At 44.5% G+C, this 27,966-nt stretch overlaps 1 long non-coding RNA gene across 1 annotated transcript; it reads right to left on the bottom strand.

The window, feature by feature from the left end:
- Positions 1-192: 192 nt before the first annotated feature.
- On the bottom strand, positions 193-20,502 carry 4930458A03Rik. Its single transcript, XR_880514.1, has 3 exons — positions 20,438-20,502; positions 9,654-9,774; positions 193-727 (listed from the first exon to the last, which is right to left on the bottom strand). It is a non-coding gene; the product is annotated as an RIKEN cDNA 4930458A03 gene (long non-coding RNA).
- Positions 20,503-27,966: the final 7,464 nt, after the last annotated feature.

Raw genomic sequence — 27,966 nt, 5'->3', positions numbered from 1 at the left:
AAACAAAAACCAAAAAACAGGCCAATAACATTGACCTACCTACCTTAATTAGCGTTGGTAAAGTGTTTTAATTATGATCTTGTATGCTCTATCATCCAAACACAAATTTGTTATACTTTTTTTTTTTTTACTTGTTTTAAGTTATACTGTGTGAAAATTTCCCCTCATACTGTTTTTGGGTAGAGTTTAACACTTACAAAATTTCCACTTCATTTGCTTTTTAACACCAAACTCCTAGAATAAGTCTTTTCACTTTCCTTCTAATTGCTTCTTATTAGGTCCCCCCTTCCCCTGGTTTTGCTAGGAACAGCTCTCCATCCTTCTCATTCTCTTGGCGCACTGCTCGCTCATGCTCGCTCCTTCTGCCCTACGCTTGTCTTTCTTGCTTTCAAGCGCTCGCCAGATGTTCTTTCAACATGCTCACCCAATGGCCTCTTCTCCACCTGCTCGCCCCATGTCCTCTCCTCCCCTCGCTCGTCCAATATCCTCTCCTCCACGCGCTCGCCCCATGTCCTCTCCTCCGCGTGCTTCCCCCCGCCCCCCTCCCGCTGTCTTCTCCTCCACGTGCTAGCGCGATGTCTTTCCTTCACGTGCTCGCCAGATGTCCTTTCTGCCCTTTCTCCTGTGGTCCCCAGAACTCTTCTCCTGTGTCTCTTGCGTGTTTTATCTTTTGATGCTTCCACTCTCTCCATCTTTTGGATTCTCTCTCTCAAACTGCCAGGGACCACTGAAAATAAAGATGCCCTGTGTTTAACTTGTCCCAAAAACCCTCCACCCCATTCAGGAAAATAATATTATGTTGCAGGGGCGGGGTAAAAGATATGTCAGGAAGGAGCAATGAGTTATCCATCCACCTACCCACGTACCCACCCACTGGGTATGTAAGGAGTACCTGTGAGTACCAAGCACTTTACCGTGGAGCATACAGTGACAGAGACTACGAATAAGGTGGCCCTTGCTGACTAAGAGGCTCATACTCTAACCAGAAACAAATTGCTATGATATAGTTATGATCTGGGCTACACAGACATAGGTGGGAAGAAGATGGAACTTCTACAATGAATGGTAGAAGACACAGGGAAACTCACAAATCACGTGGCCCCTGTAGAAGGTATGTACTATGGTTTGGAGAACATACTGGAAAGTGTTTTGGGTCGCTGAAGATCATTTCAGGCAAATGACAAGAGAGTGAAGCTGTTGGTGAACATGGTGGATCCAGGGAAGGGGGGATGCAGGCAGATGAGGCTGTAGCAGGAAGAAGGCTGCTCTGTGGAAATCCTGAGGTGCTGTGCAGTTATCTGGGAGTTATTGGGTAAATACTAGGTAGTTGTGTGCAGACAGTGTGTAAATATGTGTGCTGTGTGCATCATAAGGATATTAAAAGCAAATGGATTTGATGTATTTCAGACATGAAACACATCAGAAGTGGTGGGTGACTGGATATGGAGGGAGGAAGAGGAGTTGCTAAAATAAGTCTGCTTTCATTTGGCCTGTTTCCTCCCAAGAACTTCACATTCCCTTGAACTGGTTTCTTTTTCTAGACCACAGACTTCCTCTGTGTTGGTAGGGTGTTTTCCTAAGGAGTCTGGCACTGCAAGTTTCTATGCAGCTACTTGGATTTGATGCCCTAAGTGTGAACAATGAGATTATATATTCTCACTCTGCCTGGGTTTGGCTATTTGGTGTCGAGCTCTGCTAGTTCTGGTGTGGGTGGGTGATTCCACTGCTCAGCTTCTGAGGGAGGCAGATTATGGGGTGCATGGGGCTAATACACCCCCACACATGCCTGTGTGGTGGTGGTGGGCAGTAGTGTAGGTAAGGAAATAAAGAGAATTTCAACTGGCAAGCTTACAGCCCAGGAGCCCTGATGGTGTTTGTGAGATGGAATAAGTAACATTTCCAAATGGTGCTTAAAATAAAGAGGATTCCTGTTATCCTTGTAATATATTATTGGAGGGCTCTTCCAACGAAGCCTGGGCGGGGTGGGGGGGGGGGTTCAGCTGTGGGGCAGTGGACTGTGCCATCAGACAGAAAACTTGGTAAGGTCAAGTGGATTCAGAAACCCCAGTTCTCTCATACCTGAGAGCATTAGGTATTTCATCTACTTCCAACCAGGTTCCTGTTCTGGGACATGTGACCAGGACACCCCATGGAGAGGACTGTGACAGTCAGTCACATAGGGGCAACATCCAAAGCCCTTCCTCAAGCAGATGAAGCATCCCTAACATCTCAGACCAAGCCAATAGAAAGCATCTGCTCTTAGACCCCACCCCACCCCAAAATGCATATAAGGCCCTGTCACAAGGAATCAAGGGCAGGAGAGCTATTTCACCAACGATCGTCTGAGAGCTGACAGCGTCTGTCATACAGAGCTGTGTGTAGCACTTTGGGGAAGAGACGTCTCTCCTGAAGCTTTTGCTGCTGGAAGCTGCTCAAGCCTACCAAGGTCACTTCCTGGTCACTTCCTAGTCACTTCCTGGTCAGTGGCCCTGACCTTGGCTCCTGGCCACTGTACTCCAGAACAGTGGCAGCCATGGAAGAGACCTGGCAACTTGGCTAGATCCGATGCCCCCCACTAACGTACGGCACCCATCTGCCCTCTGCGCTGTGGCCACAGGAGATCAACTTCCCCTCCTTTCAGAGGGTACAGCTCTTTGGCCGCTCTAGCTGAAACTCTTTTCTTGTTACACACACTCTAAAATTGCTTTATATTTCCCCAACTGAAAACTGGGGAATGTTTTCATTCATACCGGGTGGCTATTCCACTGTGGTATTTTTTTCCCCTTGGTGGCTTATGACCAAGCTAGGATTCTCCTGTCTTAGAATTCACTGAGGGATAACTATACTGACTTTCTATAGGACTTAACATCATGGCTTAAGGAATGAGACACTGTTGAAGGGTATTTGATCACACTGTGAACCCCGAGGCTGTGTTATTTACTGAAAAAAAAATCTGTTTCTAGTTGTAGTGTGACTCAGCCCTTAGCACACCCCTTTAATCCCTCTGGCTGGAATATAAACATGTCTTTAGTACACACCTTTCATCCCAAATAATGAAGGTAAAGTTAATTTGTAGAAGGAAGCAGCCATGTTTGAAAGTGATGTCTAATTGAGTGGCAGACAAAGTGATGACTCAGGGAAAGATTTGACAGAAGTGGATCTGCCCAACTCTCTGCAGAGGAGGGAGGAAAGGGAAGCTACTTAAGAAGCAGACAGAGAGGAACAGGAGGAGGCGGCTTTACTGGGAGAGTTTTACAGAGACAGGTTGAAGAGGGAACAAGCTAGGGACAGGTGAAGACAGAACAAGACAGAGAAGGAGGAGCCAGAAGAGTAGAACAGATTAACAGAGTTAGTTTGAGGCCAAGCAGAGCCATTCATTAAGAAACTGAGAGAAGCCAGGCTGAATCAGTCAGCTTGGAGATGAGTTTGATGCAGAACATCTGAGTTGACCAGCCAGTCAGAGTTCAGAAAGAATTAGAAAGGGTGAGTGTATTCAGCAGTAAGTCTCAGAGGCAGAACATATTCTAGGCCTAGATTAGATTTTTTGGAGGGTAGAAGCTTCCAGAATCTTCCAGGCCTAGGCTAGCAAATTAGACAACAATTACATCAGGCAAATAAAAGACACATTTACATCTGGTGGTCACCATGGTTGGAAGAAAACCCAACATGATTGGAGAAGAAGAAAATCCATCAGCATTGTGGAAAGCAGAGGGCATCTGACTGACAGAAAGCCACAGAGGAGAAATTTCTCTGGGATCATCTACAGAGGAAGAAACAGTTCTTTAAGTTGGGCTGGACTCCCAGAGAGATACAGGAGACACCAAAGAAGCAAGAGCTTTGATCCCAGAGCAAGAAATGATGCAGGTGCCTCTGAGATAGCAAGTCACAGTAAGTCACCCAAAATAGACGATTTTAATTAGATAGTCAGACTTTTCCTGCATTTAAAAAAATGGAATTTTCCATTTTCTGAAATTTCCATTTTCAGATCCCTTAAGAGCAAAGAAAAGATTTGAGGGGGTTGAACTAGCACAACTCACCGCAACTGTGACCACCAGAGCAAACCCCTCTCTAGTTTCAATTGCAATCTTTATATCTTTCCTCTCAAAAAGGGCTGAAAAGTAGCCATACAACAAGAAGGATTAGCTATAGTAATACAAGGGCTTGAGAGTCAAAAGACAGAGGAAGTAAGAGAATAGGAACTGTTTAATTGTGAACCTATGGCACCTAATGAAATTGAGGATCAAGATAGACAGCCCATTGACAATGGGTAGAAAGCCTGGCTTGATGGTGGGAAGCCAGGCATGGAATGCAAGTGCCTAGATGTCTTATGTGCAGACTCATAGAGATCTAATTGTACCTTGATAAACAGACAAGGGGAATAGGATTACTTGGAAGGCATTGGATTGTAGAAAAAACTGCTGGATTAGGCCAACCTGCACACTTTAAAGATGTTTTAACATCAGAGTGGAACTCAGGGAATGTATTAATCTGGAGAAAATGTTTTGCCTATAAAAGACTATGGACTATAGGTTCCCTCAAAATTGATAAAGATCTGATCTGAATAAGAGACGCTTCCTCATGAAAGGCCTCAAGGAAGGAAGAGATGCAGAGTGATAGCAACTCAGACAACACAGAAAGCAGATCCCCTCTGCATGGAGACAGCTCAACAAACCAGCTAAGGGACAGATTGTTTCTCAGACTGGCAAACTGGATGGAAAACTTTGGTGCCGAAGTGCATTGTTGGTGAAGAACAGGTGATGGGGACCGCAGTTACCAAGGATCATTGTGTCAGTGGATCTTCACAAGGACATCCAGATTTTCAGGTTTGGGGATCAACACTTGTCTGATATAATAGTTAAACTGTGTACAATTTTTAGCTTAGACAAAAAGGGGGGAAATGTTCAGGATATTTGATGAGATATTTGATATATGAGACTGTGTCATTTACTGGAAAAAAAATCTGTTTCTTGTTGTGGTATAGCTCAGTCTTTCACTCTCACCTTTAATTCCAAACAATGAAGGTAAAGTTAGTTTGTAGAAAGAAGCAGCTATGTTTAAAAGTGATGTCTAATTGAGTGGCAGACAAAGTGATGAATCAGAGAAAGATTTGACAGAATAAGATATGTCCAACTCTCATGAGAAGAGAGAGGAAAGGAAAGCTACTTGGGGGTCAGTGCAGAGAAAAAGAGGCAGTTTTACTGGGACAGGTTGATGAGAGAAGAAGCTAGATACAGGTGAAGACAAAACAAGACAGACAACGAGAAGGAGCCAGGAGATTAGAACAGATTGCCAGAGTTAGTTTGAGGCCAAGCACAGCAATTCAGTCAGAAGCCAGGAGAAGCCAGATTGAATCACTCAGCTTGGAGAGGAGTTTGAACCAGAACAGCTGAGTTGAACCAGCCAATCAGAGTTCAGAAAGAACTAGGAAGGGGTGAGCTTATTCAGCAGTAAGTCTCAGAGGCTCAAAACATTCTAGGTCTAGATTAGATTGGATGGAGGATAGAAGCTTTGAGGACGAGGCTTAGGTTAGCAGACAGAGGTAGTAAGTCATGGAGAAGACAATTACATCAGGTGAATAAACTGTTATAAGTTATAAGACCCACTATGTGTGGATCCAGCAGCCCTTCTCCTTTACCTCACAAGCCATCCTTAGTCTGCTCACTTCAGTTGACGATTTTCTGCTTCTACTGCTTTTGTCCAAGAAAGGTCATTATGTGCACATTCACTCCCTGGGTCTGGGAAGGGACATTATGTACACTCACTGTGTGCACACTCACCATGTGCACACTCGCTTTGTGCACACTCATTGTGTACACATCTGCTCCCTGGTGTCCCATTCTTCGTGCACTTCTCTAACATTTTAGGTGTGTTACGCATTGTTTTTTCACATTCATGCATAGATTTCTGTCTTGAATATTTAATGCTGAGTAGCCTCATGCTTGACTGATAGCATTAATAGCCCTGATTGTATGTCCTTCCTGAACCCTCATGCTGTTGACATATTCCTTTGCAATTTCATTCACTCAGGCATATTTTCCCATCTTTGATTCTGAGATCAGACAGTCTGACTTTGGACTTGTGGAGTTTGTACCAAAGAGCCTGATTCCAATTTTGATGTTAGACTACAGATAAAATTTAGACTTCTAAGCTGCCCTTCCTGAGAATGGCCCCCATAGGCTCGTCTATCTGCTGGACTGTTTAGGAGGGTTGATGAAGTGTGGCCTTAGCGAAGGAGTGACAATAGATCCAGGTTCTCTTCCTGCTGGATGGATGTAGAGAACACATAAACTCCCAGCTTCTACTCTAGTGCTTAGCCTGCTGTCCTGTTGCTGTGATTCCAGCCATGATGATTGTAGACTCACCCTAAGAAACTGTAAACCAGCCCCAATTGAAAGCTTTCTTTTATAGTTTGCCTTGGTCATGGTGTCTCTTACAGCAATAGAACAGTGACTAAGACCCTTTCCTACCACTCTCACTTTGTTAGGAAACACATGAGCATCCCCTGATATCATGGCATCGTTGGGCATGTAGATACCCTGACCCACACACAATAACTCCTCTCTATCCCTATCTGAAGCCCTACCAGTAGACAGGCTCAATCTAATTTTTTTCTCTCTTGCCATCCAAATTAGCTCGCTCCCTATTGTGTGCGCAATAAACTGTGTGTATGCAATATTAGTGGCCTTGATATCTAGCCTATGAATTAGGGGCTAAGTGGAGCCTTACCATTATAAGGTGACTATAAAACAAAAGCTAAGGTATGTGACATTTGTAGATAGTTGGGAAAAGTGCTCTCTGGTCATAGCCATTGTCAAGCAAAGCACGTGGAATAACGCTCTATTGCCCAGTCACCTCTGCCCACCCATTGTGGGTGAATCCCCAAACTTGAGCTAAACGGTTATTGTCTACATCTTTGGGGTTCTGCAGTCTTATAAAGCAAGAGGTGAGTGATAAATTAGGTGTGCAGACTTCTAGACTCATGTTGGGGTAGATGAGAGAGTTTCCAAATATTATCAAGGCTTATGGTAACCCACAAAGGGTTATAGTCAAACTCATGTTTTGTTCTTACCACTCTATTTTTAAGAGTTTATTTTGTTTAATTTTTTTGAGTGTGTGTGTGTGTGTGTGTGTGTGTGTGTGTGTGTGTGTGTGTGCTAGGACTCTTAATAAGCAATTAAAAAAAAAGCCTTAAGTAAGATTAGCAATTTGCACCTTTTTAAAAATTAACAGCGCTCTGTTGTTTTGATATTGAGCTCCATTACCAATTTGCATCTTTAAAGAGGTGTAACCTTTCTCAGATATTTTGCTCTGTGTTCTTATATTTAACTAGCAAGGCTCGATTCTTACATTGCTTATGCTGCGTTTACTACTACACAATTAAAGTAAGCAAGGAAGGAGAAACAACCTGAGGCTCAGGAACTAGGGACATGATGCAGATTTCAGTAGGGTAGCCTATCTGAAGGAGGTGAGCAATTCTACCAGGAAGTAGCCCTGTGCACTCAGGAGACACACTATGCACACTATGTTAGTTACTTCATAGTTGCTGTGATAAGATACCACGATCTCTGTAAAAGCAACTCAAATAAGAAAAGGGATTATTTTGGCTTACAGCTCCAAAGGGGTGGTGTCTACCATGGTGGGGAAGGCATGAACAGAGGCAGACAAAGCATGGCAGCAGGAGCAGGAATCTCGCAGGTCACAGTTCCATCCACTTTGGAATGGAGAGGCAATGCTGTTAACCCTCAAAACCTGCCTCCAGTGACATAATTCCCCTGCAAGGTCGAGCCTCCTAAAGATCCAATAACCTCCACAAACCCAAACACCAAGTGGGGAACCAATGGGGGACATTTCTCATCCAAACCACAGCATACATCAACAGAAATTTCTTGAATGGTTTGGGGACGATATCTTGTTTATTACAGCTACTCCAGAGAACAGTCAAACCTGCTGTCAGCCGTACAGAGTCACGAACTCTTCCAGTTATATAATCAGAGCTGTCTCCACTGAAAATCTATTCACCATGTTTCCCAATAGAAGTAAATATGTTTTAAAATTAGATTTTGTGACTTGAATCCCCAGGACCCATGTAAAAAGCCTGTCGAGGCAGCATGTGCCTGTAAATTCCAATGTCAAGAGGTGGAGACACAAAGACCCCAAATGCTTGCCTGCCAGCTGACTCGGCAATTGGTGAGCTCTACTGGGAAACCCTGTCCCCTCCCAATGAGATGGGGCACTACTGACCTTGACCTCTGAGTCCACACAGGCACTAGTAGGCACACACATGTGTACGCACACATAGCACACACATCACACACATCTACACTAACAAGCTTACAAACGTGTACTCTTGTGTAACACACATATCACACACACACATCACACACATCTACACTAACAGGCTTACACATGTGTACTCATGTGTAACACACATATCACACACACATCACACACATCTACACTAACAGGCTTACACATGTGCACTCATGTGTAGCACACACATATCATACACTTATGCACACACATATGTAGGGTCTGAAAATTGCTGAAGGAAGACCCCAGACTCAGATAGTGTGCAAAGACAAAGAGCATTTATTCTGTAAAAGCAACCAGCATGTGAGGCTCAAACATTCTTTGGAAATGGTGACCCCAAGCCTTTTATAGGGAATGGGGGCGGGGGCAGAACTCTCTAGAAGGATTAGGTAATCTAAAATGTCATTGGTGAGTGAGTGCTAGGGGGTCGCAGGTGGTCAGTGGTCTGCATTCCTATGTCATGAATGTTCAACTATGTGATGAAAAAGAATGTCCAGCTCAGATGGCCCTTTCTGAGATAAGATATTTCTCCATTTTTGTGGTTATCCTCGGGCTGTTCTTTGGGAGGGGGCTTTAGGACCTTGTTTCTGGATTTTATGGTCTGTCCCCGGAGCTGGTTCCTTATGGCTTTCTTTTCAAAATCATGCCTGGTCCTTAAATGGAGACAAATGGGATTTATGTTGTCCTTTCAATACACATGTGCACTAACAGGCATACACATGTGTACACAGACACACTAACAGACATATACATACATACTCACACTTCACACACATTTACACATCATACATGCATGCATACACATACAAACATGCACTAACAGATATACACATGTATACACAGACACAAACCAACAGGCATACACATGTGTATTCATATAACACATATGTAAAAAGATACAGACTCATGCATGCATGTCTGTGCACACAGACAGGTATACCCCCTAAACTAGAGTAATTGTCTATACATTTTCCAAATTATACTAAATTATGAATCTCTTCTTTATGACGATGTAACCAATAAGCAGATGTTATGAAACCAGGAAGAAAAACGATGTGTTTGTTTTTATCAGTGGTCTAATGACAACTGGAGCCCACTTTATAAATTGTCTCAAACCCGTGTGATCGGGAACAGAGCCAGATCTTGACAACTCCTACCTGTGACCTTGAAAGAGTGCAGGCATTCTCTGTACATTTTAGAATTCTATGTGAAACCTAAAAACTTGAATTTTATCTTTAATTAATGTCATTTACCTCAAGTTCTTTGGAACAGTAAGTAGAAAAATGATGTCAATATTCACAGAGGTGGAAAAGGGCTTGAGGGAGCATTTGGGCAGGACCCACCTGGCTGCCGTCTGGTCACATGACCCATCCTCAGTCTTGCCTTTGGCTGCCTGTGAGGGTATGCTGTCCCCATGGCAACAGTCTGTAGTGACTTACGTGGGTTTCTTTGGAGAACCCCATTCTGGAAAAAACACAGGATACTTTAGTTTATCATTTATAGCTCAGCCAAATGATCTTTGGACTTGGTATTTTGTATTTCTAGAATCCAAATGAAATGTAAACATAGTGTGTGTTGCTGCTGAAGTGGACATGAGTGCCTTAACAAGGCGACCATTGATAAGACCAGCTCTCTTAGGTTTTCAAAGGTAATCCAGAGAGAATAAAGAATTTGTTTAAAATATTTATTTGTACGTGTATGTATACACATGGTGTATATGTGTGTGAACATGGTGTGTGCGTATGTATGCACATGGTGTGTGTGTGTGTGTGTGCACATGGTATATATGTGTTTATACATAGTATGTGTGTGTGTGTGTGTACACATGGTACATGTGTGTGCCATGCCAGGCTCATGGAGGTCAAAGGACAGCCGTGTCTGGTGATCTTTCTTTGATTTTATTTTAGAAATGTCTCAGATTCTTCTTTTTCTACACAATCCATGCAGGCTAGCTCACAAAACCGTTTCAATGAGCTCCCTTTGCTGCTGATATTGTGTATTTCCTCAACTTCTCTCCCTCATCCCTTCTGTCCCCTGGCATGTATTGAAACCTTGCTGTGACCATCCTAGCACAGTGTTAGAAGCCAGCAACTCATAGTTCCTCACCTGTGTCTGCCTCATTTAACTTCCCTTTCAAGACCTACCCTCGTCTGCGTCTGCGTCTGCATCTGTGATTGCGTTGCCGCTGCCACTCTGGACTGCATTGTAGCTGCTCCCCTATTGGTGCGTTTGCAGCGCTCTCCTGGAGCCCGGTGGGCTGCGCAGACGCAGAACAGACCTGTGCCCTGCTTTTAGGTGCTAGAAGGGTTGTGGTGTGTGGATGTGTGTGGATGCCGTTAGGACTAGGGTTGGCTCAAATTGAACCTGGCAGAAAGACAGTAGATGATCTGAGGGCCTTGAGTGATGGAAAAGCTCCACCATTAAATTGTCACTGGGTTCATCTGTGGGGATGAGGAATAAGGTGACCGGACTCCAGCTTCTCCGAGGCGCCACACCCAGACATATGTCATTCTTGATAAAGCCTTCTCTGACAACTAAAACCCAGACCAGACACATACATATCTCCAGGACACTTTATCATGTAGATCTGCTGGGGACAGGAAGCAAGGATGGGGTGGGGAGGTGTGGATGGCAGCACCTCAGTAAAACTGGGAACTACAGGGAGATGACACATTCTGTCAACAGGCACCATTTCACTGAAAATCCTGATTTTGTCATTAAAAAAAAAACAACTCCATTTTTGTCAAGAACATAACAAAAAGCAAGCAATCAAGCAAACAAACAAAACAAAACAAACTTGTTTAGGCCCCCAAAAATGCTTTGTAGCTAAGAGAGAAACTGGGCCATGATGCATTTATCTTGATATTCAGTCTCCTTAAAGATCACTGGGTCGTTTGGGCAACCTTTAGGTGACTCTTGCATCATGGGATCTTTCTGTTCCAACATGGCAACATGGTGGAGTGGGGGCGGGGCAGGGGAGCAGGACACAGGGTTCATGGGTACTGCAGACCCATCGGATTCCCTCAGTCAGCTCTGATGGTTATTTTCATGCTTAACCCATACAAATGGTCCCCAGCTTTGATGATTCAACTTAAGATTTTCCAACTTCACAAGGGTATAAGAGTAATATGCATTCGTAGAAACTGTACTTCCAATTCTGATTCTGGACCTTTTCACAGAATTGTGGTATGTTACATGATATTCTGGCAGTCCTGGGCAGCAGCCATGATTCCCACCCCTAGTCATGCCTGCAGTTACAGGCGGTGTGACCGTAACTCTACAGCAGGCTGTGTTGCCAAATTACAGTGTTTGTATTGTAGAACAGGATGCTTTTTTTGCTGTCATTTTTATAATGTATGTATGTGTGTGTGTGTGTGAATGTGTGTCTCTCTCTGTGTGCGTGTATCCATGCTTGTGCATGTCACAGTAGACATGTGGAGGTCTGAGGAAAATTTGTGGGGATTGAACTCAGGTCAAAAGGCTTAGCTGCAACCACCTTTACTCACGGGTCCACCTCAACAGCCCAATTTACACTCTACTTTATTTACAATGTCTACCTCAGGGTACACGCTGAGATGCATTTGTAGTCAGAACCAGGCTACCACACTTCATCTTGATACCAACTGCCAGAAATTCCATGATGTTGGTGGAAAGCTTGAAAAAAGCATTCACAGCCTGAATTCTGGCAGGACCACAGGCAGAACTGTTTTGTCTGGTTTGGACCTACACATGGAGACCGTATATGGAAAGTAGACTCTGTCAACGAACAACATAATATAAAACTTACGTTGTTCGGTCCAGTGGGAGTTTTGATAAGGTAAATTAGACCCAACACACAATGAGAAGTATTCGAATCTCCATGTTTTCACAGAGGGCCTGGCACTAAGAATGTTCTTGAATCCATAAGAGAAGGCTATTGACTCCAGATGATTCCAGAATCAACCATTACTCTTTTTAGCAAAAGAATAAGTATGGATTAGCTGCATGCCTCTGAATTACAATATCATTAGATTTGGCCCCAAGGAAGGACAAGGAAATGATGCTTTGTATCCAGGAAAGTGTACACTCGTGACAATGCGGGGCCCCAGGAGGAGTGGGAGCCATAGGGGTAGGGTTGACTTTTCTGTCTTTGCTGGACTAGTGCACAGCACTGCTGCGACAGGAGGCAGAGAGTCTGCTGAAAGCTTTTGAGCTGGCCTCCGTCTTCAAAGGTGTTGGTCAAGAACAGAACACGTGACCTCCACCACAGACCAAAGAAAATAACCAGCAGCTGTTACCTCAAGTGACAAAGCCTGGGGTTTCCTCGGATCCTGCAGCAAAATCCTCGGTGGTTTTGCTTCTTTTTTAGGAAGTAGCAGGCAGGAGAGGACCTGGTTTGGAAGCAGCCCCAATTAAGCCAATGCTGGTGGTTAGAGACGCGTGTTTGCTGTGAAATGGCTTAGAATCCAGATCTGCCCACCCTCTTAGAGAGCCAAGAGGGAAATGGCGGTTGAGCCTCCCAATGTGTGCTCTCCTACTTGGGCTGCAGGCCTTAAGCGCACTGTCAGGGTGTGCGCATGCGTAGGCTAAACGTCTGCAGGGGGATGGGGAGATTCAGCCACATTTCTTAGGGTGGTGGGAGGCATTGCTCTCAGAACCTTCACCTGGATGCTTGGAACAAGTGTCCATGCTGGTCTGCCAACAACTTTAAAGCTTTTTATTTTATTTTATTTGTGGGGAGGGGGCAGGACAAAGTCAGGTGAACTATGCTAGATATATTGATATCAAGGTCTTATAGGAGAACCAACTCTATTTATTGCTTTAACCAGTGTTTCTTGCAAGTAGACCACACCTGGGGGCGGGAGCTTTCTCAGCTCCTCTTTCTCTAAGCCCTATTCGGAATCCTCCTTGTTCAGGGTTTTCATAGGCCAATGTGGCACCTAAGAGACAATAATGCATACAGGGCTCTGGAGATGAATTTCAAGTATTGAGTCTTCTAGCGATTTGAAATGTAGCCAAGCCTCTTCTCCCATCGCTACTTTTCATTCCTTATAATTTCCTGAGAAACTTTCCTACCGGGAGACGGCTCAGACAGTGACAAACCGAATCCTCATTAAAACAAAGAAAGGTTAAGGGGAAAAAATAACCTGTTTAAAACGAGGTGCCTCCCCAGTCTTTCAGCTATAAATTGACAATAGGATTTATATAAATCCATAATTGTAACTTTTACCTGCAGTTAGGCTACTTAATGATGGAAAAAGCATATAGCCGATCCTGTGGCTTTAATGAGGATTCTTTTTACAGAGTTAAAAAAAAAAATCCCACCAAATTAAATTCTGCCAATTTACTCCATTGCAAATTGAGTACCACCCTGTGAGCCAAAAGGGGGGAAAAGGTAGACAGAAAAAAAGGGGGAGGGATGGAGGAAAAAAAGTCATCAAGTAGCTTAAATCAGTTACAGCTAAGTGTGTAAAGTCAGCGTGGGCTTTAGCCTTTAGTCATGAAGAATATATTAGATTTTAAAAATAAATGGCTTTCTGCTGAGTCTTCATTGCAATGGCTTTCTGACTTTTAATTAAATTTTCAGTACTCATGGTTGCTTCCCGTGTTCTTCTGGCCACAGAGCATTGTCTCCATCATTAAGTGGAGTGGAAAACCAATTGGAGATTATTAAGCTTGTTCATTTCTTTGTCATCAGTAGCTGGCGACTCTCCTCCTCGTTTCTACTTGTTAAGTAAGGAGGGGGCTTCTACCAGGCTATTTCCCAAGAATGAGCTAAGCTCTTGCAAACGGAGCAGATTAGCCTAACGCGGGAGCTTGTTAAATGTTCCTCATTATACATTTCTGGTCTGTTTCATCAGTGTTAAATGAACTTAATGTAAATTAATAAAAACAGGTTTGCATTATTTGTAACAGCATTGAGAGCAAAGAGGAAAACTGTAAGCAACACTAAACTCCCGGCTCACACTGGAGTTTGCACTTTTCCCTGGCTGCCCTCTTGGTTCTGTGGGATGCATAAGGAGCTCTGCAGGCTGAATGTCCGGTCCTCCGATCCTCCCTCCACAGCAGAGCATGGCTGTTCAGCCCTCCATGGCAGGCTCTAATTGCTAATTTGGTACTGCTCTACAGAATTTTGTCTTTGCTCCTTTTGAACTCCCGAGAAACAAAGAGATTTATGAAAATCACATCTTCTTGCACAGAACAATCTTCAACAAAGGAATTTGAATTTTTATGCTATGAGGGTCAAGAGCGGTATCATCTTGGCCATAGAACCTAATGGTTGCTTTTAAATTCATATTTGTTTTGATTTATAAAAATAAGTTCACTGCAGATGCTTCAAGGCAAATGTGTTAGGTAAAATTCACATTGTTTTAAACAGTGACAGTCTTAAAATACAGGGTTTCTTCTCCTAATTAAAGAGAAACCAAACTGAAAAGACACTTAAACACGCACTGCAGGTCAAAAAGCCAAGGGCCGCTAATCTAAACGATAAAACGATTTAGCTCAGAGATGTGGAATTAGATGCCCATGAGCAAATAAGAATAATTAGGGATCCCAGGACTTAAAATTTCAGAACCTTCATTAACTAAAATAGAATATGCCTAAATTATAAACTCCTTTTGAATATATTATTAGAGATAAAAAGCTACAGGGATGTAGACCTCGTGGTTGCTCATGGACTTGGTGGAATGTCTATTGTCAAGCTCTGTCTCTGTCTCTCTCTTCTCTCTCCCTCCCTATCTCCCTCCCCCCTTCCTTTCCTCTCTCTCCCCGCTCCTGTATTTATATATGTGCATGTGCACATGTGTGCATGTATAGGTCAGAGGCCAACCTCTGATATTCCTTTTTAAGTCACTTCCCACCTTCACATTCTGAGACAGGATCTTTCCCTGGGTGGGACTTGATGATTGGGCTGTGTGGCCAGTGCACTCCAGGGACCCACTGTCTCTGCTTCTTCAGTACTGGGATCACAGGCATCAAGCATTAAATTTGGGGTTATCTCTTCACCTGCTCACAAGGTGAGTACTTTATTGATGGAGGGATTGCCTCAGCCATCTGATATAGTTATTTTGAATAACTTGTATGTAGTAAGTCAGGGAGTTTCTCATCTAGTTTTTATCTCACTATGTGGGTTCTCCTGCCTGAGTAGCAGTGTTTGACCAACAGAGCCATCTCCCCAGCGTTTTGTATCTTAACAGTCATGAATCCTAAGGTAGTGTGTGGAATCAAGGTAAAGGTCATTAAAATGAGAAAAAAAAATACATCTCGAAGTTGTGGATGGAGTTTGATCTTAAGTATGGCTTTCTGGAATTTCACTTTTTCTTGTAAAATGTATAGTTCCTCAGACTCAGTGCATGGCTGTGTAATTTGTTCAGAAGTAGTTGTTGCACAGGGAGCAAACCTTGATTTTTAACTAGAATTATTTTTTTTAATTGGCTATTTTATTTATTTACATTCCAAATGTTGTTCCCCTTCCCGGCTTCCCCTCTGCAAACCCCCATCCCATCCCTCTTACCCTGCTTCTATGAGGGTGCTCCACCACCCACCCACTCTGCCTCACTGCTCTAGCATCCCCCTATGATGAGTCATCAAGTCTCCACACGACCAAGAGCCTCCCCTCCCACTGATTCCAGATAAAGCCATCCTCTGCTACACATGCAGCTGGAGCCATGGGTCCCCCCATGGGTCCCTCTTTGATTGGTAGTTTAGTCCCTGGGAGCTCTGGGGGGGGGGGTGTCTCGTTAGTTGATATTGTTCTTCCTATGTGGTTCCTCTTCATCTCTTCTAGTCCTTCCCCTAGCTCTTCCCTTGGTCTTTTTTTTTCTTTAGTTTTGTTCTATGTGTATGGGTGATTTGCCTGCATATGTGTCTGTGCACCACATGTGCACAATGCCCACAAAGGCCAGAAGAGGCATTGGGTGCCCTGGATTGGAATTACAGACCCTTCCAAGGCCTCATGGGAACGTTAGGAATCTGACCTTAGTCTCCTAGAAGAGCAGCCAGTGCTCTTAAATGCAGGGCCATCTCTCCAGTCCCTTAACTAGAATTCTTAAAGAATGTCATGCTCATAACTTAATCTGGTGAAAACCTAAATTGTATTCCACAAATATCAGCCACAGTAGTGCACCTGACTGCTCATAACATGAATCCCAATCAATCCAAGAGACTTCAGAATCTTCTTAGCACACCAGTACAGGAAGCTCAGCTTCTCTTGGTGGGCTGTATTTGTTGTATAGGCTGGAGTGTTCCCCATCCTTCCTATTGTCATTAGTAAAAATGTTTAATTTTCCAAAATTTTGAATTTTGAAATTCCTTTAAATTTAGTCAGAAAACTTTTCTGTGTTTTAGTGTTTATAGCCAAATCCTTTCTGGTCATTTCCTATCTTTGCTGAGTCTAGCGAATACATTGTAATTTTTATGTCTCAATTCATTTAAATCTTCATTTCCTGAAGATTTAACTGGATGAAGTGATTCAGTGTTATCACTACAAAAACTGGCTACAAGGAAACCAAAGAGATGCTCCCAGACAGAACTCTCCTCCTCCCAACTGTCTTTCCTTTTTTGTCTAACAAATCCTAGATTCATAGAAAGACAGTTAAAAAACAAACAACAAACAAATCATAAAACCAAAAATAAAAATAAAAATAAATGAAACCAACAAAGCAAGCAAGTTTTCCAAGCCAGGGCTTAGAGAAAACACAGGACACAGACTCTCTGAAGTGTCCAGACTCAGGGCTGTCAGCTCTGAACTTCAGCCTCTGTCTGCTTTGTTGTCTGCTGTTTGTCTCCCACCCCAGCCCTGCTTTGATCTTCTCCTCTGCTATTTTCAGGCTGGCCTCTCTTGACTGAGTAGTTTCTGTCCTGGACCCTTGCACTGGTTTAAAAAATGCATAGCCCTCTCCTTCTACTCCTTCCCAAGTTAAGCATTAAAACTAGAATCTATCTAATTGGCAACTATCGACAGAGATATGTTTAGCAGACTTTACTAACTTTACTAACTACAAAATTCATCAAAGGGGACTTCATTCTTGTGGTCAGGCAATGTAGGCTGGCAGTAATTCTGTGTGTGGGTGTAAAGGTCCCAGGGAGAACTGGAGACATTTCAGGATAGCAACCATTACCTCAATTTAAAAAAGGAACGGCAAGAATTTGATATATGGTCTAACTGTGGGGCAAATATTGTAGCAACAAAGAACTGTAGGTTATCACAAGCATACCACAGAATAGGTGTAGTTGACATTATCAAAGAATAACTAGGAAATGTCCTTGAAAATGAAGAAGGAATGATTTATATGTCTATAAAACAATTGCGAGGGTGGAGAAATTAAAGAGCTACTTCCTGTGCACTAAGTATTGCTCCAAGCTTTTGAGTGTATTCATTGTTTCATATACACCTGTTGGGGGCTAGCTGCTATGACAGCCCTCATTCGAGATTGAGATAGTCAGTTCCTTGAGTGACTTGCTCAAATGACTGCTAAAGGGCAGATCTGGGGCCTGAGCCCAGGGAGGCTGACTGTAGTCCACACTTGGTTTGGTCAGAGTTTCTAAGGCTGAGTGTGCTTTGTTTTTTCTTTAGCATTCCTAAGTTGACCGTAAGTCATGTAAGCACAATCTCTGGCCTCTGATACTAGAAGGAAAGAGAGGTTACAAGAGGGGAAGAGAGGTTTTGGATAATGACAGACCACCCTCAAGGCTTTCATAATCCAACTTCCAGGAAGTCTGAAGGAAACAGAAACCAGGAAACAATTAGCAAATCTCAGAGCTTTGGATAAAACCAGCCCCAAGACCAGGGTTTTCTTCCCTGATAACTTCTTTTTTTCTTTTATGAGTTTTATGGCTAGTTAATATTGAACGGCTTGAAAAAGTCTCCAGACATAAAGAGGATGAAGCTTGGTGTCTTACAAATGAAGCCCAGGCTGGCAGAGGCACAGTGCTGGCTTCAGTTCCTCCACCAAGAGCAGCTGTTGAGGAGACAAAGAAAATAAAGCTACAAAGTATGTCCATCCCATCCTCACCATTAAATAACTGGTTCTCCAGGGCATTTATTGTTTCAGGTTGGATCCTTAGAAGTTACATTGTAGAAATAGATTGCTCTCCTCAAACCTACTGAAAATTCAATATGCATGAAGTGTGGTTAGAATTACAAGAAAATAAAATCCCTTCTGTTTACTGCTCTAATTGGCAGTGGCACCTTGGAAGATGGAGCCTAAAGTTGAGGCAGGCTAAAGTCTCATGCACTGGTCAACTTCATTCAGAGTATCAGACAATTTATACTCTGCGGGTTAAGAATGGTCCCATGAAAAAAGTGCTCATGAGTTCAAGTACGTGCAACCACAAGGATAAGCTTCATGGGGCAAAGACATGGCACTTTGCATAGAGAAACCTAGCCAGGATTCACCCTACTTAGGAAGCCAATGCACACTGATGGGTCCTGCCTGCCAGCAGGACATGAAAACTTGGGGAAGATGCTGGAAAACGGAGAATCAGTAGTCCTAACCTCAAAATGTCCTGGAGACCAGAATGGGCAATGCAGGGTTCTTTCTGGGAGGCAGTGTGATGTCACTAGTTGGAAGTGAATCTTGTGTGGGCAGACATGCCAGCGGCTATTGTGGCTTCTCCATTGGGCTCATCTCAGACATTCTTAGAGTCATGTTTTCCAACTTCATAGATTTTTTTTTTCAAAATAAAATTCAAAAGCCAGAAGGAAGCCCTGTGTTCATAAAACAAAACATACAAACAGATAGCATGTGCTTTCCTTGTTAGATTTCCAGAGCAGGTTCTGCAGTTTGCTTTGGTTTGGTTTATGTACCACACAGACAAAGCCGAAGGCCCCAAACACAACTGTGCACATCTGTACACTGGGCCCTCCACTCCAAGGCAGTGCAGGGGAGAACCAAGTGTTCAATGATAACCATGATAGCTCCAACTCACTAACAAAGAAGAAGATCCAATCAGTGAGTGGAACACCATTGTAACCTCCCTCCTCCCACCCCAGTTTCTCAAGACAACCCTGCAGTGTTGCAAAGATGCCATCTCTGTTTGTTGAAAGAGACAGACAATACTCAGAAGAGCTATTCCTTCCCCATCTTGCAGCTAGGAGGTAGGACCACAGTTCCCTAAAGCATGCTGCATGCATGCACCACGCCCCTTATTTCCTTATATGACCCATGTTAGAAAGCTCCGTATCACCTAACTCATGGCTGAAACAAAGAAACAAACAAACAAACAAACAAACAAACCCACAGCTGTGTTACAAAGTTAATCGTGAGGGGTAGGGTGGGGGGTGGGGCGAAGGGAGGGCTTATCAGCCCATCCAGCTATTTCTGATCACTGATCACTGATCACTGATCACTGATCACTGATCACTAATGCTTTGGGTCTAAGCTTTCAAAAGCAGGCTTTCCAGCCAGACAGGTGTGTGTCTAGACAGGAAGAAGGTGCAGAGGCTCTGCCGCACGAGGTGCTCCTTCCTGTCAGAACATATTTCCGCAGAGCCCCGCAGTCTGCAAGCTGGTGACACCTCCTGCTTCTGCCTCCTAGTGGGCTGTCTGAGGAGGCTATACATATGCATTAAGTTATTAAGCGGTGGTATGGGTTCTCACAAGTTCAAACACAAAGCCCGCTGTGTCTCTGCTCGAGCATCTCCAGGGGGGCCTGGATTAATAGGGATGCAAATAGAGCATCTGCACGAGGCCATATGATTAGAGCCTCCCCCTCACACCTCAGAGTCAAGAGCAGAGAAACACTGCATGCCAAACACAACAAAAAGTGGTGATATAATATGCAAAGTCTGCTCCCCATCGCAACAGCAGTCAGCAAAACATCTCTACTCACAGGGCTCGCAACGGGTTCTGCCCCGATTCCATTATGTAAGCTACTCTTCTCATCTCCGACGAAGGGCTGGCCCGTCTTAGAGACCCACTCACTGCGTTACGGCTCAGAACTCTCTGCTTGCCACTCAAGTGTCCGTCCCAGAAACACACTGTCACACGGACAAGCCTGGCTTTGATATTTTACCCCAACTCCTTGTTCCTGGGTAGAGATATTAGGGTCCCCCGGGGCTAGCCATCAGCTTCAGCCCTGGTGGCACCAGGCTGCTTTGGGCTCCCTCCATACCTTTGGAGACTCACACTCTCCCCTATGCTACCTTGTAATCCTCTGACTTCTCAGGACAAAGGCCAAGTCCAGTATCTTGCCACAGTAGTGTTCTGGATATAATTCGGGGACGAGCAGATGAAAGAATAAGTTAAAAGAAAACTCCACTGGTCTCCCAGCACACGCCTCAGGCAGGGGGTGGACAGTGTGGGGCTGTGGAGGATTAATGTGGCTAGCTGTAGCTACGGGAAAGAAACACCTTTCTCTGCTTGTCTCTCACAGTTCTCTTAGTGTCTCCCGGCCTGAACCGAGCCCTCTCCTTTATTTCTCCTTTATTTTATTTTGATTTGGCTTGTGTCTAAGTGGTTCTAGAAAACAATCATTTCCTGATTTTGACCTTGTGAGGCTGCCCAGCCGGGTGAGCGAAGCACAGCATTTTGAGACAAAGTGTCTAATTGGACTTTCCCAAATAGGATAGCCTGGCCTGCCAGGAAGCCCCAAGGGGTTGCTTGTCTCTGCCTCCCCAGGGGGCAGCTTGTCTCTACCTCCGGGGGGCGGGGGGGGGGGCTGCTTGGTTCTGCCTCCCCAGAGCTGGGCTTATAAACCCACACCATCTCGCTTTGATTTTAAACATGGGTGTTGGAACTTGAACTCAGGTCATCAGCTGGCAGGGTGAGCACTTGACCAACTGAGTTACTTCCTATCCTAACATCATACACACTCCAGACTTGAGGCTTAGATCCATCGTGGACTGCATTCATGGGGAATATAATTTTCTAGAGGCCATGTTGGTGTAGTAGAGTATCTTGCCTTACTCAAAGAATTCCATCTGGTGCAGGATCCCCGATGAAGGAGTTGGAGAAGAGATTGAAGGAGCTGAGGGGTTTGCAGCTCCATGGGAGGAGCAATCCTGAGCTCCTGGGGACTGGACTACCAAGCACAGAGTACACATGGGGGAACCCCTGGCTCCGGCTGCATATGTGGCCTTGTTGGACATTAGTGGCCCTCGGGCCTGAAGGTGTTTGATGCCCCAGTGTAGGGGAATGCCAGGGCGGGAAGACAGGAGTGGGTGGGTGGGTGGGGGAGCACCCTCATAGAGGCAGGGGGAGGGAGGATGGGAAAGGGGAGACCTGGAAAGGGGAAAATTTTTGAAATAAAGAAAATATCCAGTAAAATGAAGGAGGAGGGGGAGGGGGAAAAGGAGAAGAGGAGGAGGAGGAAGAGGAAGAAGAAGAAAGAAGAAGGAGAAGAAGAAGGAGAAAAAGAAGGAGAGAAGGAGAAGGAGAAGGAGAACCCCATCTGGACTCCCTTTTCCTCAGAACACAGCCATGTCCCTATAGACCTATAAACCCTCCCCCTCAACTGGGCTTCAACTATGTGCTCCTGGCTGGCCTCTGGGCACCCCACCCTCCACCCCCCACCCCTCAGTTTATATGCTGCACACTCTTCCACCGCTGTCATTCCAAAGCTGAGTTCTAAGTATCTCCTTAGCTCAACTCTTTCAGTAACTTTCTTTTGCCTAAGAAACAAACTTCTCTAGGACAAGAGGTTCATGTCTATGATCCCAGCACTTGGGAGGTTCAGGGAGGAGGATTACAGGGAATGTGAGTCTAATCCAGGTTACACAGTGAGCTCCGGGTTAGCCTGGGCTACAGATTGAGACTAAACAAACAAACGGAACTCAAAGTTTCTTTCCCAGACACTGCAAGATCTCTCAGCTCCCTTTGTATCTTGCAGCATTTTGAAATATCTGCACTTAATTTTGTGATAAGATCTGTGTCTTTTCCTTTTAAACCCCAAATACCTTTCATTTCAGCAAACATGCATCTCCTGTTCTGAGGTAGTGCTTTTCAGAAAGTATCCAACTGTCATCTCTCTGACCCCCGCCCCCCCCCCCCCCCCACACACACACAGCACGCCAACGGCTTCTCTGTGCGTCCGCCTATGGCGTTTGGCCCTTGTTTTTGGTTGACATCCCACTTTTTCTTAGATTCTGGGCCATACATGTCACTTGGACAGGGATGTGCTAAGTTACTTAGCAAATGAAAGAACGTTGGTGAGAGTCTGGCTGAACTCTCCCAGCTGGGTTCCGGTGGACCCCGAGGGACTCCTGGGACCTATAGGAGTCTGGGTTTCTGGGTCAGACAGACACCTGCACTGAGATCTCTCCTGGCCTTCTCTTTGCAGGACCGCAGACGAGCTAACTGGCTTCCTTATGCCTAATCTTAGTTGATGTTTATAGAACACACGGATTTTCATTGCAGATTTGTTTGTTCTTGTGTGGGCGTATTCCTTCGCCCCTAGAAATGCTGAGATTGCTTGTCTTACAGATAGCGAGCAGCTTCCTCATATAGATCCTGGTATGAACTGACATCATATACACCACAAACCTGGGAAGAACCAGTTGAAAAATAACAAGTCAGGTGGGCATTCCTTGGTCATGCTGGCACCGACCCCGGTGGCAGCTGAGAACGACAGAAATGGCCTGATTACTTTTAAACAGCGCCAGTTCGGATAGCTTAACTAATGTGGAGACCAGTAACACCAGAGGTGTGGTCGCTGCTCCAGTGAGGAATTTCATGGGAGAAGAAACAACGGGAGAGAGAGGTTTCTACGGTGATTTCTCGCATCTGCAATCCTAAATCTGATTTAGTATTAGTGCTCCTGACAGGAAAGGAAAATTCGGTGTCGTTACTCACATGTTTGAAGGTTTTATTTGGTTTAACCTCAGAAATAACTGTGGTGATGGAACCCAGTGCTCTCCGATGTGGGCTTCCTTTCTGAAATAAAGGACTTGAGTTTCTGTCCTGAGCTGAAATGGGCTCTGAGATGCTGTGGAGAGGGGTGGGGTGAGGGGGGTCGTTCCTGAAGACGCCTTTAACTACTTGTTATGTTAAAACATAAAACCATCCGCTGCTCGCTTATCGGTTTTTCTTTTTCTTTTTTCTGGGACACGGAAGAGACTGTGAAAGCTCATTGACCATGTGATGGATTTGAAGGTGATGGACATTGTAGCTTGCTGTTGACACGTGTCCTTCCTCCCATGTGCACTTCCTGTCATCCAGGGCTGTGCTTTGTGCCCTAGCCGCTGAGTTATGGTAAGAGGTCCACCTGAGTCCTGGGCTCGCCTGGAAAGACTTCCATGTTATTTACAACTCCCCCTCCCTCTTCCTGGCATCTGTCCTTTCCTTCTGAAGTTTCCCCCTGGCCTTTTGTCAAACTACAGCGGCAAGCATAAAACAGGAGGCACACACTCATTTTTCTGTTGGAGCTGAGATAAATAACTAAACAAGAAACTGTCAATCTTGTAGCAAACACTACAGGTGTAATACCTTGCTCTGCTGCCGCATGGGTAACAGAAACGGGTGGTTTTAGCATGGGGGTAACTGAGCTCAAGGCTACATTGCTGTTGATCATTTGTGTCCCCCTGCCTGGTCTGATGCAGTCCTATGAGAGCTCAGGAAGCAGGGATCACTGGTCCTTGGACATTTCCTGACATTTGCAAAGTGCTTCCCCCAAAGTTTTAGTATCAAAGAGAGCACCCATTATTTCTATCTCCTAATGGTAAGAGTTTCACAAGTTAAGTAACAGGCACTATGGAGGAGCCTCATGCTGCCCACGGTCCCGCTACCCTGGGAAGTGTTAGTGTGGGAAGTTCTATCCTGAGACAGATGAGAACTCAAGAGGATGGGCATAGATGAGAAGCCCTGCTTACGCCCAAAGTCCAGGGAAGCGCATTCTGAGGAAACCCGATGAAGAGGAGGATTCGGGAAGGAGTGGCCAGGAAAATCCTGGGCCTCTCTGAGTCCCTGAGAAAGAGTTCCAGGACTGTTATGTGGAATGTCTGTAGCTGTTGTTGAGATTATTTCTATGTTATTTATTCATTTTTGTGAGTGTATGGTATATGTGTGAGTCGGCGTGAGTATGTGCATGTGTGTATGCAGGTGTGTGTGTGTGCGCCCGTGCGCGTGCGTGCGTGTGTGATTGAGCAGTCTCAGATACCGATTATAGATTTGGAAATGGTAAAGCCTTTGGACTGACAACACCCAGGAGATACAGACAGTGATGTGAAGAAACGTTTGAATGTGTAAGGATAGTAACAGGGCTCCCGTTACTCTAGGAATCCCTGCTTGGCTCTTCCCTCACTTCCTTCCGTGATGGTTGATATTGGTCAGCTTGATAGCATGGGAAAGGATCAGAGACGAATCTCTGGGTGTGTGTACTTTTAAAGGTTTGTTTTTAATTTCAATGATGTGTCTCTAGGGTGTGTGAGGTATATGTGCACATGTGACTGCAGGTGCTGGCAGAGTTTAGAGGGGGCCAGTGGAGTCCGGTTGGAGATACAGCCAGTGGACCCAGGGGCTGGGGACGGACGTGGGTCCTCTGTAAGAGTGGTATTCATTCTTAACCTCGGAGTCACCTCTCCAGACTATAGGTGAGATTATTTTTATGTTATTTATTCATTTTTGTGTGTATGATAGATGTGTAAGTTTGTGTATGTGCATGCAGGTGTGTGTATGTATGTACATGTGTATATGTGTGTGCGCGCACATGAGTGTGCACATGTGTGTGAATATGTATTATTTGATTCCTTTCCACCTGATTATTTATTTATTTAGAGTCACAGTCACTGTACCTGGAACTCACCAATGCATCTAAACTAATAGGCCAATGAGCTCTATAGATCCTCTTATCTCTGCCCCGACCAGCTCGAGGATTACAGACCTGAAGTCAGAGCCTCGTGCCTTTGTGTTAGACACTTTACTGGCTGAGCCAACACCCCAGACATCCTTAGTTAACATTCTTAATTACTAAATGCTTCACTGGAAAACTATTTGACCGTATGAAAACCTGCTAATCACTCACCTTAGGGGTCTCTTCTAGGAAACTGCCTAGATGAGGGTTTTCAGTGTGTGTGCACCAGGCTGTGGGGCTCAGCTGGGGCAGCTGGGATCCCAGAAGATCCTCAATCACGAATGTGGGGAAACAGTAACTCCCTCCACACCTAAGGAGACCCTGGGGAGTCTCCAGGGGAGGAGTCGATGGTTTGGTCCATTTGTTTGTTCTGAGGCAGGGTCTCTGTCCGATTGTCTGAGCTGGGCTGAAAGTGCTTATATATCTGCCTCAGTGCCCTGAGTGCTAGGCCCTCAGCCTTGTTACTCATTGCTAGGCTCATTCCAACTTATGGAAAGAGAAAATGCAGTAAAGGACATTTGCCCATCTTGCGGATAGGTCCATGATAGTTATGGGTTCTAGGTCACAGACTGGTACCTAAAATAGCACCTCAGCTGACTTCATCCCAGGTGTAATCCAGCTCCTTATGTAACATATGTATATACCATGGAAGACACAAAATCAGTAAGGGGAAAACTAACAGTCACATGAAGAGCACTTTTTGGGAGTCCCTTGATTACCAAGAACACGTTCTGGGGAGACATTTATTGCATTTTGACCTGGAGGAAATGGAGGCCTGGGTGGGAGAAGATGGCCTGGACTAACCAGAGGCGCTAGGAAACTAGACAACTGTCAGTAAGGGGGTGGGACAGAACAGTGGTGTCTTGAGGTGCAGAAAGGCCATGGTAGGTCACATGTGTGCTAAGGAAGGTCAAGGTTGCTTCTGGCAGAGTGTAGAGCTGGTTACCAGTGTGAGGAACACAAAGACCCACATGGGAGCTACAGAGGATTGTGTGCCGGGAGAGCAGGGCCTGAGATCCTAAGATCCAGTTGTAGTTCTTGATCTGTTTCTCTTCTTTCTCTCTCTCTCTCTCTCTCTCTCTCTCTCTCTCTCTCTCTCTCTCTCTCCCTCTCTCTCTCTCTCTCTCTCTCTCTCTCTCTCCCTCTCTCTCTCTCTCTCTCTCTCTCTCTCTCTCTCTCAGGGGTAGGTGCATATATGGGTGCATGTGCACGTGGTGTATATATGTACATGTGTACACATGCTTGCTTATGTGTTGGTATATATGCACTTGTGTTCATATGCAGATAGAGGCCAGAGGCTAATGTCAAGTTTGTTTCTCAGTCACTCTCCACCTTAGTTTTTTATTTAGATGAGTCTTTTACTGAACATGGTATTCAGTGGTGAGGCTGACTGGCCAGCAAGCTCCAGAGAGCCATTGATATTATGTTATGTTATGTTATGTTATGTTATGTTATGTCATGTCATGGTATGGTATGGTATGGTATGGTATGGTATGGTATGTATGTTATGTTATATATGGTATGGTATAGTATGTATGTTATGTTTGTTATGTTATGTTATGTATGTTATGTTATGTTATGTTATGTCATGTCATGGTATGGTATGGTATGGTATGGTATGTATGTTATGTTATGTATGTTATGTTATGTTATGTTATGTTATGTTATGTCATGTCATGGTATGGTATGGTATGGTATGGTATGTATGTTATGTTATATATGGTATGGTATAGTATGTATGTTATGTTTGTTATGTTATGTTATGTATGTTATGTTATGTTATGTTATGTCATGTCATGGTATGGTATGGTATGGTATGTATGTTATGTTATGTATGTTATGTTATGTTATATATGGTATGGTATAGTATGTATGTTATGTTATGTTATGTTATGTTATGTTATGTATGTTACCACACTTAGTGCTTCTGTGGTTGGCACTTTGCTGACTCAGCCACCTCCCCATCCCCCAGTGCTTACATTCCTTTAAACTATCTTACTGACTATCCCAGTATGTTTATCCATTAAAGCACCTGTCATTCCTTCACATCTTCTTGAGCCAGACTGAGGCTCTTTGCAACCCAACTAATCAAATGCTAACCCTTGCACAATACTAACCAACATTCCTTTTCTCAAGGGAACAGTCAACACCATTCCTCAGCATCTGTTACAGAGCAGGGGCTCGTCCTTATAGGTCGAGAAAATATGGAAATCGGTGGAGCCACCTCTGTCATGTAATTGGTATCACCTAGGTTGCTCAGCAGAACCTTTTGTTAACTGGCATAGGTTAGGGAACCAGAACTCATGGGCCTCACTGGCTTCTATTCCACCAGGAAATATGCACACGAGGAAGGCAATGCTATAGGAAGACCAGCAGTCTCAACTAACCAGGGATCTCTCAGACACTGAGCCACCAATCAGACAGCATACACCGGCTGATATGAGGCCCCCAACACATATAAAACAGAGGACTGGGTTCAGTCAGAGAGTTGGGGCCCCAGAGAGTGGGGAGGTCTAGTGGGGTGGGTTGGGGGTGGTGGTGGGGACATTCTCATGGAGACAAGGGTGGGGTAGGAAGGTGTGGGATGTGGAACAGTCAGAGGGTGGACTGAGACTGGGATAGAGTCTGGACTGTAAAAAAGATTAAACATGAAAGAAAGGAAGGAAGAAAGAAAGAAAGAAAGAAAGAAAGAAAGAAAGAAAGAAAGAAAGGAAGGAAGGAAGGAAGAAAGAAAGGATGAAAGAGAAAGACAGACAGAAAGAAGGAAGGAAAGAAAGAGAGAGAAAGAGAGGAAGACAGACAGACAGACAGACAGAAATATGCACATCAGTCATGTGCCCAGCCTTAGCAAGGTGGTGCCTCACAGTCCCTCAGATTTCTGCAAAG

The sequence above is a fragment of the Mus musculus genome, chromosome 5, assembly GCF_000001635.26.
Source record: "Mus musculus strain C57BL/6J chromosome 5, GRCm38.p6 C57BL/6J".
NCBI lineage: Eukaryota > Metazoa > Chordata > Mammalia > Rodentia > Muridae > Mus > Mus musculus.
Note: the sequence above shows the minus strand (reverse complement) of the source record. Positions and strands in the feature narration are given on the sequence as shown.